General features: G+C 44.8%; 1 pseudogene; it reads right to left on the bottom strand.

Moving 5' to 3' along the window:
- Positions 1–11,868: 11,868 nt before the first annotated feature.
- Positions 11,869–13,112, bottom strand: LOC125507005 (annotated as a pseudogene).
- Positions 13,113–16,064: the final 2,952 nt, after the last annotated feature.

Genomic DNA, 16,064 nt, shown 5'->3' with positions numbered 1-16,064 from the left:
AGCTTTCTGGTTTGAGTTGCTGTTTGCTCGGGCATCCACCCACTTATGTAGGCGACTAGAAAACCCTTGGAACCATCGCTTTCCCTCCCAAACAAATTTCAAAATTTTTTGAATGGGGGGGTGACGTATACATATCTTTCTTAGCAAATATTCAAATTTTCCAGCCGGGCATGTCACGAAGCACATACTTATAGCTCACCTAACCAAACCTGCCGCTCGCAGTGCATACCAGTTTTGGAGTAAATCGATACCCCCCATTCATGGCAAATCCATGGAAAGATTTTACTCAGCTACCGTGTCGGACGCGTCTCCGCCCTGGAGCACATGTTCACATTATATTTGTACAGCACACCCAAAGTCCAAAGACCGGTGGAGCATCTTTAATTACTGCGTGTGTCCGGCGTAGAGACCCAAATACTCTCACGAGAAAATTTGGACTAGAGAGGATTTGCAGCTACGCCATACGTCCGCTGTACCAAAAATTATCCATCCGGTGACCATTTGAGAATAATTTTCACATTATATATGTATTAAAAAAATAATTTTTTTGGACGCACATCATTGTTTTACCCTTTTTTACGGGGTATGCTTTGATTTCCACAGTTACATTCTTCCCGTTTTTCATTTTTTGCCCGCACACATTTTTTTCCCACACCCCCTCCATGTCTAGCTAGAGAAACGCCTTGTCTAATTTTTTGCGACAAACCAGCTTGTACTCCTCTGGTTTATCATTCTCTTTTTTACTAGTCACAATCCCGTTAACCGGCACAATATCTAACAATAAGCCATAGCCGGCTAACGCGAGAACAAATCCCTAAACCCACGCATCTAGATACTAAAACCCTAAACCGTACCTCTAAACCGTCGAACTAGCGGGTGGCAGGTCGTGAAGGTTGATGGGAATTAGAATCACACAGAGGGAGAAGGGAAAGCGGTGGTGTTTCGATGAGGCCCTGCCCAGCCACTACCTAGGTCATCAAGAGGGAACCATAATAGCAGGAGGCAGCAGGTGGAAGGCTAAACCGTAGCCATTTGGACTCCAGAAGCGTTTGTGTGGTTTATGGGCCAAATAACCAGTCTATCAATTTTTCCTACGCCCACCATAATGTGGCACAAAATGGTTTAATCTGGACCGACAACTTGAAATTGGTCTAACACACCACTTACGTGGTTCCGTCGGACGTTTTAATCGGTACAACACGGCACCTTTGAATCGGCCTGGTATATCAATGTGACGAATAGGCGTTATTCGTTTTTCATTCGCCCACCCAATCACTAGCGGTTAATTGTCCAGAACTGTTTTTTAATCGGGTGTATCTGTTTGCACGGTGATAGTAACGTTGACCAAGGTAGAATAAAGCGATTTCGGAACCAGTTGCAGAAATTAAAACCCTAACCATCAGAAAACAAGGCTAAGGTCTTGTTATTTAGGGACGGGAGGGGCTGGGAGGGTTTGTGGGCCAAATATCCAGTCTATCGCTTTTCCCTACGTCCACCATAATGTGGCACAAAATGGTCATTCCGGAGTGACAAACCGGGGAATTGATCTAACTCACCACTAGCTACTAAACCATGAACCCATGCAACTAGCTACTAAAACCATAAATTGTAGCTCCAAAACCTAAAACCGGAGGTTGCATGTTGCGAAGGTGGATCGGAAGTAGAGGCACATAGAGGGAGAATATAAAGCGGCGACACACAAGGAAGGAGGGGGAAGCGGCGGCGCGCCGAAGAGGGCTGGATCGGATCAGATTATTTGTAGGCAGCAGGTGGAAGGCTAAGCTCTTGTTATTTATGGATGGGAGGGGCTGGGACGGTTTATGCGCCAAACAACCAGTCTATCGCTTTTCCTACACGCCCACCATAATGTGGCACAAAATGATCATTCCGGAGTGACAACTGGAAAATTGGTCTATCTCACCACTAGCTAGTAAACCATAAACCCACGCAACTAGCTAGCCACACCATAAATCGTAGCTCTAAAATCTAAAACCATAGGTTGCATGTCCCGAAGGTGGATCGGAAGTAGAGGCACATAGATGGAGAATAGAAAGTGGTGACACACAAGGAAGGAGGGGGAAGTGGCGGCGCGCCGAAGAGGGCTGGATCGGATCAGATTAGTAGTAGGCAGCAGGTGGAAGGCTAAGCTCTAGTTATTTAGGGACGGGACGGGCTGGTAGGGTTTATGGGCCAAATAACCATCGCTTTTCCCCACGCCCACCATAATGTGGCACAAAATGATCATTCCAGCCCCTCCCGTCCCTAAATTCTTCTAACACACCACTTACTCGGTTCCGTCGGACCATTTTTATCGGTATGACATGACATTTTTGAATCGGCCTAGCATATAAATGCGATGAATAGCCATAATTGCAGGAGGCAGAAGGTGGAAGGCTAAACCGTAGCCATTTTGGACTCCAGAAGCGTTTGCGTGGTTTATGGGCCAAATAACCAGTCTATCAATTTTTCCTACGCCCATCATAATGTGGCACAAAATGATTTAATCTGGACCAACAGCTTGAAATTGGTCTAACACACCACTTACTTGGTTCCATCGGACGTTTTAATCGGTACAACACGACATCTTTGAATCGGCCTAGTATATCAATGTGACGAATAGGCGTTATTCGTTTTTCCTTCGCCCACCTAATCACTAGCGGTTAATTGTCCAGTAAACTGTTTTTTAATCGGGTGTTTTTGTTTGCATGGTGATAGTAATGTTGACCAAGGTACAATAAAGCGATTTTGGAACCAGCTGCAGAAATTAAAACCCTAACCATCAGAAACAAGGATAAACAGTGTGCATGCAGCCTTTTTTTGGATTACCCATAAACACTAGTGAATCCTACCTAAAATACCCTGAACCATTAAACAGTGAACACACACCCTAACCGCTGAAACCTTAATCTATGGTCGCAAATATTAAACGCTAAACCTTTCAAAAGTTAAATCCTGTTAACCCCTCGACATGGATTACAAGATAAAATGCTTGTGAACCACTTCACTCATGCGCTGGTCCTTTGCAAATTTAATTATCGAAAGCGCCAAGATCTCTGAAAAGAGCAATGTCCCACTAGAGAGGACATCACCACCATGTTAGAACATCAACACTCCATAAAACAGCTCACGAAGGCATCGTGTACACATAGCCACCGCGTGCCAAGTTTGACCACATTTTTTGTTTTTTTTCCAAAATACGCCGGTCCGATCTTCGCCCTTTTCGTAAATCGCATACACCCATGGCACGGTCAACCAACTTCCCCGTGGAATGCCGTTTCCTCACCCAACACACACATCTTGATGGAATGTCAATGGATAAAAAAAATTACATCACCATTGCCAGTTACAAATGCCGCCCCAATATCTAATAACAAGCCATAGTCCAAAAACCCAAACTCTAAACCAAAAACCCACACAACTAGCTACTAAAACCATAACTCGTAGCTCCAAAACCTAAAACCAGAGTTTGCATTTTGTGAAGGTGGATCGGAAGTAGAGGCACACAGAGGGACAATAGAAAGCGGTGACACACAAGGAATGAGGGGGAAGTGGCGGCGCGCCAGAGAGGGCTGCATCGGATCAGATTAGTAGTACGCAGCAGGTGGAGGGCTAAGCTCTTGTTATTTAGGGACGGGAGGGGCTGGGAGGGTTTATGGACCAAATATCCAGTCTATCGCTGTTCCCTACGCCCACCATAATGTGGCACAAAATGGTCATTCCGGAGTGACCACTAGCTACTAAACCATGAACCCACGCAACTAGCTACTAAAACCATAAATTGTAGCTCTAAAACCTAAAACCGGATGTTGCATGTCGCGAAGGTGGATCAAAAGTAGAGGCACATAGAGGGAGAATATAAAGCGGCGACACACAATGAAGGAGGGGGAAGTGGCGGCACGCCGAAGAGGGCTGGATCGGATCAGATTTTTAGTAGGCAGCAGGTGGAAGGCTAAGCTCTTGTTATTTATGGACGGGAGGGGCTGGGAGGGTTTATGGGCCAAACAACCAGTCTACCGTTTTCCTACATGCCCACCATAATGTGGCACAAAATGATCATTCCGGAGTGATAACTGGGAATTGGTCTAACTCACCACTAGCTACTAAACCATAAACCCACGCAGCTAGCTACCCACACCATAAATCGTAGCTCTAAAACCTAAAACCAGAGGTTGCATGTCCCGAAGGTTGATCGGAAGTAGAGGCACACAGAGGGAGAATATAAAGCGGCGACACACAATGAAGGAGGGAGAAGTGGCGGCGTGCCGAAGAGGGCTGGATCGGATCAGATTAGTAGTAGGCAGCAGGTGGAAGGCTAAGCTCTTGTTATTTATGGACGGGAGGGGCTGGTAGGGTTTATGGGCCAAATAACCATCGCTTTTCCCCACGCCCACCATAATGTGGCATAAAATGATCATTCCAGCCCCTCCCGTCCCTAAATTCGTCTAACACACCACTTAATCGGTTCCGTCGGACCATTTTTATCGGTATGACACGACATTTTTGAATCGGCCTGGCATATAAATGCGATGTATAGGCGTTATTCGTTTTTTTCTCCGCTCACCCTGATAACTAGCGTTTAATTATGCAGTAAACTGTTTTTAGTCGGTTGTTTTTTTTGAATGGTGACAGTACTGTTGACCAAGATACGAGAAAGCGGATTTGGAGCCAGCCGCAGAAACAAAATACCCTAACCATTTAACGCGTTGAATATGTATCCTCAGTTTTTTTGCCCGTACGATAAGTATTGATTTACTGGTCAATTAACTTTTTAAATCGGATGGGTCTTCATTGAATAGCGATAATCATGTTGACAAAGATATGAGGAAGCGGGTCTGAAACCAGCTGCAGGAGTTAAAAACCCAAGAAAAAACATAAATTGTATAAGCGTAACCTTTTTTTACGTTTAAGTACGAACACTAACCCATCATGACCCGGGAACCCCGAACCATTAAACCTTAAACGCGGACCCCCAAATAAGTAAAACTATGAGGCATGGCCCTAAGCAAAAAAAGTATAAATTACATTTTTTTTCACTTGATTTAAAGAAAAAATTTATTTGTATTTTTCCTTCTTTTCCAATGACGTTTCGAGGAAAATGGTTGGCACGCAGCGGCCACCGCATGCATGCGTGCTCTCTCTTACGCGGCATCATGCCATGCCTGTCGCGATCAGCATTGAGAGCACGGGCATGGCCCGACACACAACTCACCTGTCAGCACACCTATCCCACTTGCTTCAATGTACTGTCCGGTGCCGCTGGTCTGTCGCCGCAGCGACGCGGCAGCACGCATTGAACTGCCTGTAGCTGTCATCCCAAGGGAGGAATCCACTGTTAATGGTAAAGGTAGCATCCATAGAGGAAAGGCATATGCGCAGTAGCTCGATCGCAATCCAGCAGGAGATCCACACGTGTCAGAATCCTTTCGGCACCTGTGTCCGCCAGCCAGTTGGTGAGTGGCTCCCATGGTTCGGTGGCACCGCCTTGAGTGGTACTGGCTGGAACGGACCCCCAAGGGAGCGGGTTCCCCCTCCGACGATAGTGATTTCCACTGGTCTCCCATCGCCACTGCTTCATGTAATACGTCAAAGCGAAAATAAAACATTTTTTCGTCAATCCCTTTGTTTCGGGCTCAAATATATTGAAAATCGAACACGCCGCAAACACACAGTCTAAAAAAATAGATTATTTAATTTAATGGCAAAAGAACAACAAAGATATAACACTTTTTATTTTTGAAATCGAGCTGAAACGCTCCCGTGCCCACACTGCGTCGGCGTGGGTAAAGCACGCCGCCATTTTTGGCAGGTGAGTTTTTTCTACCATCACCTGAAAAAACACTCACTGACGAAGAGCACCACATGGCTCACCCAGATGGCCGGTCAGAAGCATGCAGGAGCTACATGCCTGGTTATTCCCAGCAGGCAATCCGCAATAACTTATATTTACTTTATTTTTTCTCGCAAGACCGCAAAGCCGCAGACAGACTATACATCCACTGATGGGAATTTTTCAACCCAGTGGCCGAAAGTGCACTCCGGCCCATCGAGGCATGCCCCCAACGACACACATACGGCCCATGCATGCATCATTCGCACAACAAGCTTGCATTGCATCGTTTTTTTTTCTGCCACCCTTGTTCAATTATTTCTTTTTTTTTCAACACAGTGGGAGTTTTTCTTGAGCACATCAATTTATTTCTTTGTATTTTTTTCGGCTTTCACTGCTTTTGCAGCACAATTTTTCATCATCATACGTACAACCTTCTTTTCCCGTCATTTTTACGCGGCGGGGGGGGGGGGGCAACGAAGAGAATGATTTTTTTGATCAGGGTTAACTCACAATGTGAGACAATATTATGCGCATCAAACAATCTTTTTTCCAACTGACTTCAAACAAAAAATTTAACAATTTTGTCAACATTGAAAGATATGAAATATTAATGAGAATCTTAATAGCTTGCCCACAACACACGATTTTTTCTAATTGACTTAAGAGGAAATTAAACAAATGTGTCAACAGCCTGAGATGAGTCGACATCATAAGCAAACAGATAGTGCCAGACACAGTGCACGACCCTCGCTTTTCTAGATGTTCAAATTAGGTATGGCTTCTAACAGCAGAGGGGTCACATAGACAAATGCATACCATCAGGATAACAACGAAAAAAACACTAAAATTTCTGAATTTTCATACTTTCGGGGGGTTGCTGCATGTGTTCTTCCTATGCCCGGTCAAACCACATTTTGAGCAGCGAGGAGATTTCCGGGGCGCCTTTGGCACATCATCCCTTGCAGGGCATGTCGTGCTCTTGTGCCCCTCAAGTCTGCATATTAAACAAAACCTAGTCCTCTTTGATGGTTGTTCATATGGAGCCTTGTCACGGCTGGTTGTAGGGCGCCCAGCCGGCCGCTTCTTTGATGCAGCTGGGAACACATCCGATCCCTGTGAAATGGTGTGCTCAGACTCAGGTCGACCAAAGTGCTGCTTGTTACCAACGCCGGAACCCGCTGAATCTGCGGCCAGCTCCTTATCAGACAACCCAAGTCCATCCCTCACAGCAGCAACTGGCTCCAGCTGCACTTTGACATGTCGCAGTTTTTCCTCAGCAAGAGCATATGCTTCCACATTGCTGTCACCTAACTTAACAACATCCAGTGCCAAGAGGTATAAAGTGTTGTGTCGGCGAGAGGAATACTTGAGCGGCCCATGATCCTTTTGGTAGTGCAAATACTCTGGCGGCAGTATATCTCTCGCGTCTTTTGTCCATCGCTTCAGCACATGCTTCGCAGGGAGCTCACGCAGTTTTAGGTGTATCATCACCTGAAAACCAGCATCCATGAAAAATAGAGTCATTATTCCGGTGCTTTCAAAACTATCTATAGCAAATGTAGGGAGCTTGCCGCGATTTTCAGAAAAAATATTGCAATTAAGGAAGAGGATGTGCGATAACTCACCTTAAGTGCATGGCTGCACACCATTCCATAGTGCTCAGACGTCCCACACTCACACTTGAACTCGTCGGCTGCCTCACTCACAGTGATCACAAACTCGTTCTTGCACCATTTTTCCCTTGACTGAAATTTGATGTGCCTAGCAATGTACTCCAAGCGTGGCTTGACTTCTATTAGGTCATAAGATCCACATCCATACAACACTTCACCAAATTTCTCAAACATTGTCCTGATGTACACCTCCGACGCATGTACATCAATTGGGATATTTTGCTTCAGGACAACCCCACCCTGCAAATGATGATCATATAACAAAAGATTTTTAGTATTCGTTAATCACAGTTGTTTCTTATGTTATAGGGACCAATTGCATCTCACCAGTTTTGTCCTTTTCTCTTGGTAACTTTCTTCGGAATCGCGGTCAAATTGCATCTTCTCATATTGCCTGATGAACAAGTGCATGGGGCACCCCGGTGGCACATATCCTTTCAGAAGGTGGTTTGCACTCTCGCTTCGTTGTGTGCTTGTCATTTTCGCACAGAATACACCCATAAAGTATGGCTTTGCCCACTTCCCCCTCACCTCGTATAGCTGGGTCAGGAATGCATTTTTTTGCAGCCCATATTTCTCCAACATGCAAGCCCACCCATTCTCGAACTCATCAATACTAACTGCGTGGTGGACTAGTTTGCTGAACTCTGGCTTGAATTCACTCCCCTTTGCAAGCAGTGCTCCAAGGCTCTCCTTTGCTTTCTTCAGTACGTGCCATTTGCACCAACGATGTACAGTCCGCGGCATCACGTCAGCTATTGCAATTTCCATCGAACGAGCTTGGTATGTATCAACAATATAGAAAATCAAGCAAGAGCATTAAACTTTTATACCTATAAGACGGATCGCAGCATATTGATGTAAATCAATGCGCAGTTCTTTTTCTGTTTTTACGCAGGGTGTGTTACCTGTTAAGATAGTTTTAGGCTGTGGCGCTGCTAGAATTTGGAAGAACTCTGTGAATATCCACTTGAAAGTCTCCACCTTCTCATCACTCATCAGTACACCTCCAAAAATGACACTCTGGAAATGATTGTTAACACCAACAAATAGGCCAAATGGCATGTCGTACAGGAATGTCTTATAGGTCGTATCAAACGTCACGACATCACCGAAACACTTGAACTGCTCAATGCCTCTACCAGTCGCCCACATCAGTGTCTTAATTCTGCCCTCGGTGTCCACCTGGACACTGTATTTAAATTCTGGGTCCTTTGCCCGCATGTCGTTGAACACATCTATGGTTTTTGTTGCATCATTTAGCGATTGTTCCTGGTTCAGTTTTCCACATAGTGTTTTTAAGGACCGTATCGTGAATGGCACGTCCCTAATCGTGCCAAAAAAACTCCCTACAACACTATACACCTTGCTAATGTTGATATTATTCTCTCTCAACTGCTTAACCAGGTCCCTCGTATAGGTATCTATGTGTCGGTGCGACTTCCAGTGCAATTTCTCTCCACAAATGACAGATAAAGCATGGTTGTGCTCGGACCTGTGCTCACATACATACCATCCATCATCATCCGACCTCAGCAGTCTTATCATGGCATTGCAGCCACACCTCGTTGACCGACTGTTGGCCTGCAATGGCTTACCCTGCAGGAAACAAGCATGCAGACAAGAGACATGCCAATTTTTGTTAGTAAATATATGTGACAGAAGCATCAAAAAACAAGAGAATGTTGTTCTGCCTAGTTACTCACCGCACAGGCACACACTATCTCTTGCATGCACTTTTTCTGGTGTACATTCAAACGGCTTTTTGCATAGCGGACACCAAAACCGACCTCCCATGAATACAAATTGTAAAACTCATAGCCCTCTTCGACAGAATCAAAGCTAGTCCCAATAGACGGATTGACAACATTTCCAGATTTTTTATCGACAAATGCATGGACAGAAGCTTCAAGGGCAGTCATCCTCGAAGAGCTAGGCTCCCTCACATCAGCCGCTTTCCCAACTCTAACCCTGCAAAGAATGGCACACAACCCAATCAGATTTTAATTGGTTTGAAAGAAAAGCAAATACAGTGGCGACCATAATATTGCTGCCCATAGATGACACAGGAGATGGTTATGGTGTCTCGAACATAGCTATACATTTATCATCAAGCAATTCACAAAAAAATCACTTGTACCGACCAAAAAAAGAAAACAAGAGATGGTTATGGGTTTTCTTTTTTCAGTCTGCAAAATCATTCATTATGTGTAATCTGGGCACGCTAGCCACGGCTTGAAATCGAACATAGCATATCCTGCATCTGGGGCATGAACGTCCTGGTGCTGCTAGATTACTGTACTTTTTTCAGATATTTACAATACTCATATACTTCAGTAATTTTCAGGTTTTGGTCCAGCGACTAGTAAGACAAGCCATGAGATGAACAGCATCACAACAAATCTATTAGCCAAACCGATAGGCATAAATTCTAGATCAGGGCAAAATCATTAAAACCAGCGAAGAGGCTAAAAGTTCAGGGAACGGTAAAATTACCTCTTGGTCCAACAAGACTGATTTGCGTTTGACACTGCGACGCCCTCTTCGACTGTATCGTTATCCTCGGCGCCAGATGCAACTTCTGTATCGCCTATCTCGCAGGAGTCGCCCACACCTTCGCCGCCAAGATCAGACGAGCCGCACCCCCTCCCAGTGAGCATTGTTTCACCTGTATCCTCGCGCCCTTCATAATCCTTCAGTCCTCCGACTAGCCCCATCGGCAGAGAAGAAGACAAGACCTCGTCAGCGTCAGCACTCCAACTGGTGCCGCCACCAGGCAGGTCCACGCCGGCAACTAAATCTCGTAGGACGTCACCGCCGTCCAAGCGCGACACGAGCCTGCGAAGGCAGTCAAGAGGATAGCCAGATCTGACTCTTATAAGAACAAGACGGGGGGAAATTACAGTCCAAAATCGAAATCCAGTTCACAAAACCACACCCATCAGCGGAAACTTTGGCGCGAAATAGGAATTTTTAGAGAACTTTACCCAGCTCCAGAATCCTCGAAGAAGAACTCCATGCCGTCCATGGCGAGAAGCGGCGGTCACCTGGCCCGGTTCTAGTGCCCACGCACGACCACAGACGGCTTAATGGTCATCGCTGTGGTTGGACAGGCCCAACAGATACATTTATTTCCCGAACCACCCCCACCTGCTCCCAGGCCGCGTAGTGGGCCATTTTTCAAAGCCGCCCAGGTAGCACATCTCGTGCGTGCGAGGCGGGGCCGAAATCGCTGGCCCACGTACAAATTGTGAACATGACTATGCGGCACATCTGTATACGCACTAAATAGGTCTCGTATATAGTAAAAACAGCAGCCATCACGCATCGCAGCGCCAAGACGACCGCTCCAGATAGCGGCCTCCATGCAGCTCGTCCACCAAAACGCCCCTCTCGCCCATAACACCATATTTTTCTCAACATGCAAGCATGTCACCTCAACATTCAACATGCATGAGTAAATGATCACCTCAACTTGCGACCATGCATAAGAAAAAGACACCTCAAGAATTTCCATTCTATTATGATATTTATATCATGCAAAATATTCAAACATATAATTATATGTATCATTAGTTTTAATTTTCATGTTATTACTCCAAATATTCATGTTTCATACAATCAGTTCTCATTGAAATAAAGAGCTCTCGATATCAATTGTATCCAAGGCGGCGACAGAACACACGAAGGAAATCAAGTCCATGCTGATACTGGTATCACGGAGGATATGGCTGGAACGAAACAACAGAATCTTCAACAACAAAATTTCTGTGGCGGCAACCACACTACAGGAGATCCGAGGAGATTTGTAAATGTAGAGACTGGGGGGTGCGAACTGCATGTTGTCGCCCTTCGGGGACCCAGGCTGAGAGATTTTTCCGTCCTTTTTATACCCCCTTTTTTCAGCTTTCTCTGAGTTTTTTCTCTTTATGATCTCCATGGTCAATGTACATACTGCTAACTGCCTATCATAATAAAAAGTCCAGCTGTTGTTGGTCTCCCTTAAAAAATATATATTTCAAAATATTCTTGCAACAAGGTGTATCATCTAGTTACATAAAGTCGTGAGCTTAAGGGCATTTCTAACCGATACCCTAAAAGTTAGTGGAGTAAAAGTTGAAGTAAAGTTAGTGGAGTAAAATTTTACTCCACTAACGGTGACCGCACCTAGCCGATCCCCTGTAGTTAGCGGAGCAAAATCAAATTTGTGGCCATTTTGTATACTAGTCACACTAACACAATCTCTACACAATACATATCTTAAAATTATTCAGATTAAAGCATGGATAGCAATAATCGTTATAACATAAAGTTTCATCACCGCGTTTTTCAAATTTAAACAATGCCAAGTTCACCCAAAATACATCACTTCAAACACAATGTTTGATTCAAAATCACCACAAACATAACATGTATATGTTGTGGATCGAGCCAATCTTTGGCATGCACCACCACCCTCTCGGTCACCACCACTCAAACGATGTCCTCGGCAAAGAAATCAACCTCAACATTCTCTCGGCCACCATCACCACCACCCCACCCTCTAGGCCACCATCACCACCCCCTCGGCCACCACCAACATTTCGAAGAGAGGCCAAGATTTCTCCACAAGTGAGATCCCAATACTTTCTTGCGGTTTCATCAATTTTGTTTGGATTCATGAACATGATAGCACGCTCTTCGGCCTTCTTTGCATCACAAATCATCTCCTCCTCAAGTGCAAGCCTACGCTCCTCAGCCTTCAACTTTCTCTCTTCTTCCGCCAACTTGGTCTTCCACTTCTCATCCTCGAAGGGCTTGAGCTCATTCCACCTCGCCATCTTGTCTTCTTTGCATTTGGCCGCCAACACCTTATTGGTCTCAATCATCGCCACAAGTTCATCCTTGTAAGTGCCACCGAATGCATTCATCTTGTTTCTTTCTTTTGCAATCTTATTTCCTTTCGGTCTATTGTTGGCATCTTCATCAACCTCGTCGTCGTCCTCAATGGATACGCTCAACCTTGACCTCTTCGGAGTGGTCTCCACAATTCTTTGGATCCACTTCTCATTCCTGCATAGCTCTTTGTAGCAATGATGCAAAGTGAAGGGCTTGTGGCCGAACTTGGTGTTCCAATGCTTGAATAGCTCTTGGATGCAGGGGCCATACTCCGCCACCTGCACCACTCGGTGGAGCATGGTTCACTTGGTCTATGCAACCGGACCATCGGTTCAATTGATCATGGATGGTGCTCCAACGATGCCCAAGCGAACCTTGTGTACAGCTTGATCACACGTCCAAAGAGATGCTATAGTAGTTGGTGATCCTCTCCCAAAACATGGTCTTGGTTTGATCCGTTTCGATCGTTGCATCCATGGAGATGGCACACCAAGCGTTGCAAAGTGCAAGGTCCTCCTTTTGGTTGTATTTTGGGTGCGGCTCCTTGAGGCCTTGGTGCTTGCTTCAATCACCTCCTCCACCTCCTCCTCGGCCACCACCTCTTGGACATCCTCCTCAGCCTCCTCCGTGTCTTGGGTGGCCGAATGATCCCAAAACGAGTCATAGTTGAGATCATCAAGGCCAACAGTGGCCAAGGACTCCAACGATGCAAGGAATTCGGTCGTATTCATCTCTGTTGTACAATGTCAAAGCAAGCACTATAAACAATCACTACCGATCATGAACAATCACTATCGAATACCAACGGGACACGATGTTTTATTTTTACCTTGTTAACATTTCATCGAGCACTTGGTGGCTGCGTTTTTTGTTGTCGGTTGCGGCTGCCGCTCGCTCCGGGGCAGTCGCCGTAGGGGAAGCCGGAGTTGCCACATGAGGCATAGGCTTTGCAGGAGGCACCGACGCGGTCTTCTTCGTCTTCTTCTTGGCGGCCGCCTCGACGAGCGCCGCCTCCGCTGCCGGCTTTCGAGCCTGTTTGCCTCTGGTAGGTGCGGCAGGAGGCTGGCGTGCCATTGCCGGAGACACGGTGACCACCCCGGACACCATTGGCGCGGTTGGATGCGGAGCTAGGACCCGACGGTTCTTTGTCATTCCCAAACTTTTTTTGGCACCAGCAGTATCGCGCGTGGGTGGTTTCCAGCGGTGAAAAGCCGGCGTTGGTGTCCGGCAGGGTGAGCGGGAGCGGGGGGGGGGGGGGGGGGGGGGGGGGGGAGGGAGTTGGAGTAAAAATTATAGCCCGTTAACGTTTTTAGGGGATCGGGTAGGTCCACCATAAGGGAGTAAACCAAAAAATTTACTCCCTTATGGCCATATTGGGGATCGGTTAAAATGCCCTAAAGTAGAGAGTTAGCCCACAAGCACCCGCAATGGAGGAGAGCGTACAAATATTTAGGACATATAATTAGCATATTAAGATCCATCATGAAATATACTTTCATCTTGTTTATTTGGTTTCGTAGATGTTGTGAGGCTCCACTATAAACTTACAATATAGGCAGGTGAAGCATATTTTCTTTTTATATATTTAACCAAAAAATATTATCAATCTATGATGTTGCCTGTTGACCAAGGATTTGGCCAGGTCACTTATATGGACTTATGAAAGAATAATATCTAATTTCACCCATCACGCTTAGGATCTCATGAACCAGGAGGGCCAACACCGGTTCCTCGATCTTCCTACTGGAGGCATGATCATGACTTTCATTCATTCATTCATCTAATTCTTTGTTATGCTGTGGAATGGAACCACTAGCACCCAATGGATTTTTAGTCATTTTATTCAAAGATTTATAGTCCTTTTACCAACTAGTCAGAACTAATATTGATCTATTGTATTATGTTTTCTCTTTGTCAGCTAGCACAATTTGAATTTCAAGTCCAATGCACTAACATTTTTTAGTTTTCTTGCTCTTGCTCAGGGCTTTGACCATGTCACCCGAACAATTTCAATACATACGGCACAAGACGATTACACATATATATTGAGGTCGGAATGGGATCAGATTTCTTTACGTCTCACCATAGTGCCTGGTTTGTTAAGAAATAATCGGCCATCCTTGGCAAGGGATCATTCACTTTACATGATTCTCAGATCAAGGGAATATGAAAAAGTAAAGGGTTCGATGTGCTACCCCTTCCAATCCTTACAAAATTTCTATAAGGTCTAGCCAGATGCTACGAGTCCTAAACAATTAAGTCAATATGGACACAATCCTAATGATTCTAGTACCTCTATACCTTTAGAACGAATGCTGAACATAAAAGAAGAAATCTCGTGGGTGGAAATCTCGTAGGAATCCTCTAAACCAAATGAGTGCTAAATGAGACACCGGCTAAATAATTCTTCTTAATTTGAAATTGACTTACTACTACAAGGGAAAGGCGTGTCTTCTTAATTTGAATTTGACTTACTACTAGATGGGAAAGGCGCGTGTTGCTGCGCTCACTCCATTATAACCTAAAAAAATGATGATTTGGTCGGTAGAAAAATCAGAAACATATTCATCGTCAAGGCTTGTTAACACAAACTGTTATATTATACGTAACAGAGCAAATAATACAATATGAGGTGTTAGGCAAGTAAGCACATGCCTAAGCGAAAATGAGCCTATACTTTACTTACGTCGGAACTACGTGTTCTTACGTTTCTATATTTGACAGAACAAAACTCCTTTGCGAGCCTCAGAGTCTTGCATATCAGCAAACTTTACTTCAAAGGCACTTCCTTCAGTTAAATTTAAAACAGAAGTAAAATATAAAAACTACAGAAAGTAGAGGTACCAGCAAACAAATTTGCAATCAAATCACTAAATAGAGGCACTTCGATAACACGCAAATCTGTCAGTTGAGTAAAGTTTAGTATTGTGAAACATACAGATGCAATGATATGCAAGCCTTTTGCATATTCGCGAAAAAACATACAGATGAAAAACTGGTCAGCATCTCAAAGTGGACCATTGATAGCAGAAAATAATACGCAAGAATGTACGAATAATTATGCAACTCTTACGTGAGCCACAATTATGTAAGACACAATTTTGGGTATATACTACTGATCATCATCTCCATAGCAGAACAAAACATCTCCTAGATTTCAGGAAGAACCACCCTTATATCCAATTATTGAGACTTCGGGTGCGTTTGAATCACAACCAAAACTTACCTTACCAATATTTTGGCTCGCCCGTAGGATTTGGTAGCCGTTTGGACTGTTGCCAGGAAATTGGCGCGCCAACCACAGCCCGCATACGCCTGTGTAAATCTGGCCAATGCGTTGGCGAGATGAGGGCGGCCAAAAGCTCTGCCAAAAAATTGGCGTCCCATTTTGTCACCCTGTATTGATGGGTCCCAGGTATACTTTTTAATTTTCTATTACTATGTGGTGCATGCAGTAAGGCAGCAGACCCTTTTGACAGTAATTAATTAATAGGCCCCTCACACTATTCGCATGGGCAAACTTTGGATGGATTCAATCCAAACACTACTAGTTTACCAATTTTTTGGTTATGCCCTTACATTGGTCATACCAAAAATTTGGTGTGGCTGACTGGGGCTCAAACCAAACAACCCGTTCATACATATAAGTCACTATCACAAGATTTGCTACAATTACAACCATT

Source organism: Triticum urartu, chromosome 5 (assembly GCF_003073215.2).
Source record: "Triticum urartu cultivar G1812 chromosome 5, Tu2.1, whole genome shotgun sequence".
NCBI lineage: Eukaryota > Viridiplantae > Streptophyta > Magnoliopsida > Poales > Poaceae > Triticum > Triticum urartu.
The sequence above is the reverse complement of the archived record's forward strand: the minus strand, read 5'-3'. Positions and strand labels throughout refer to the sequence as shown.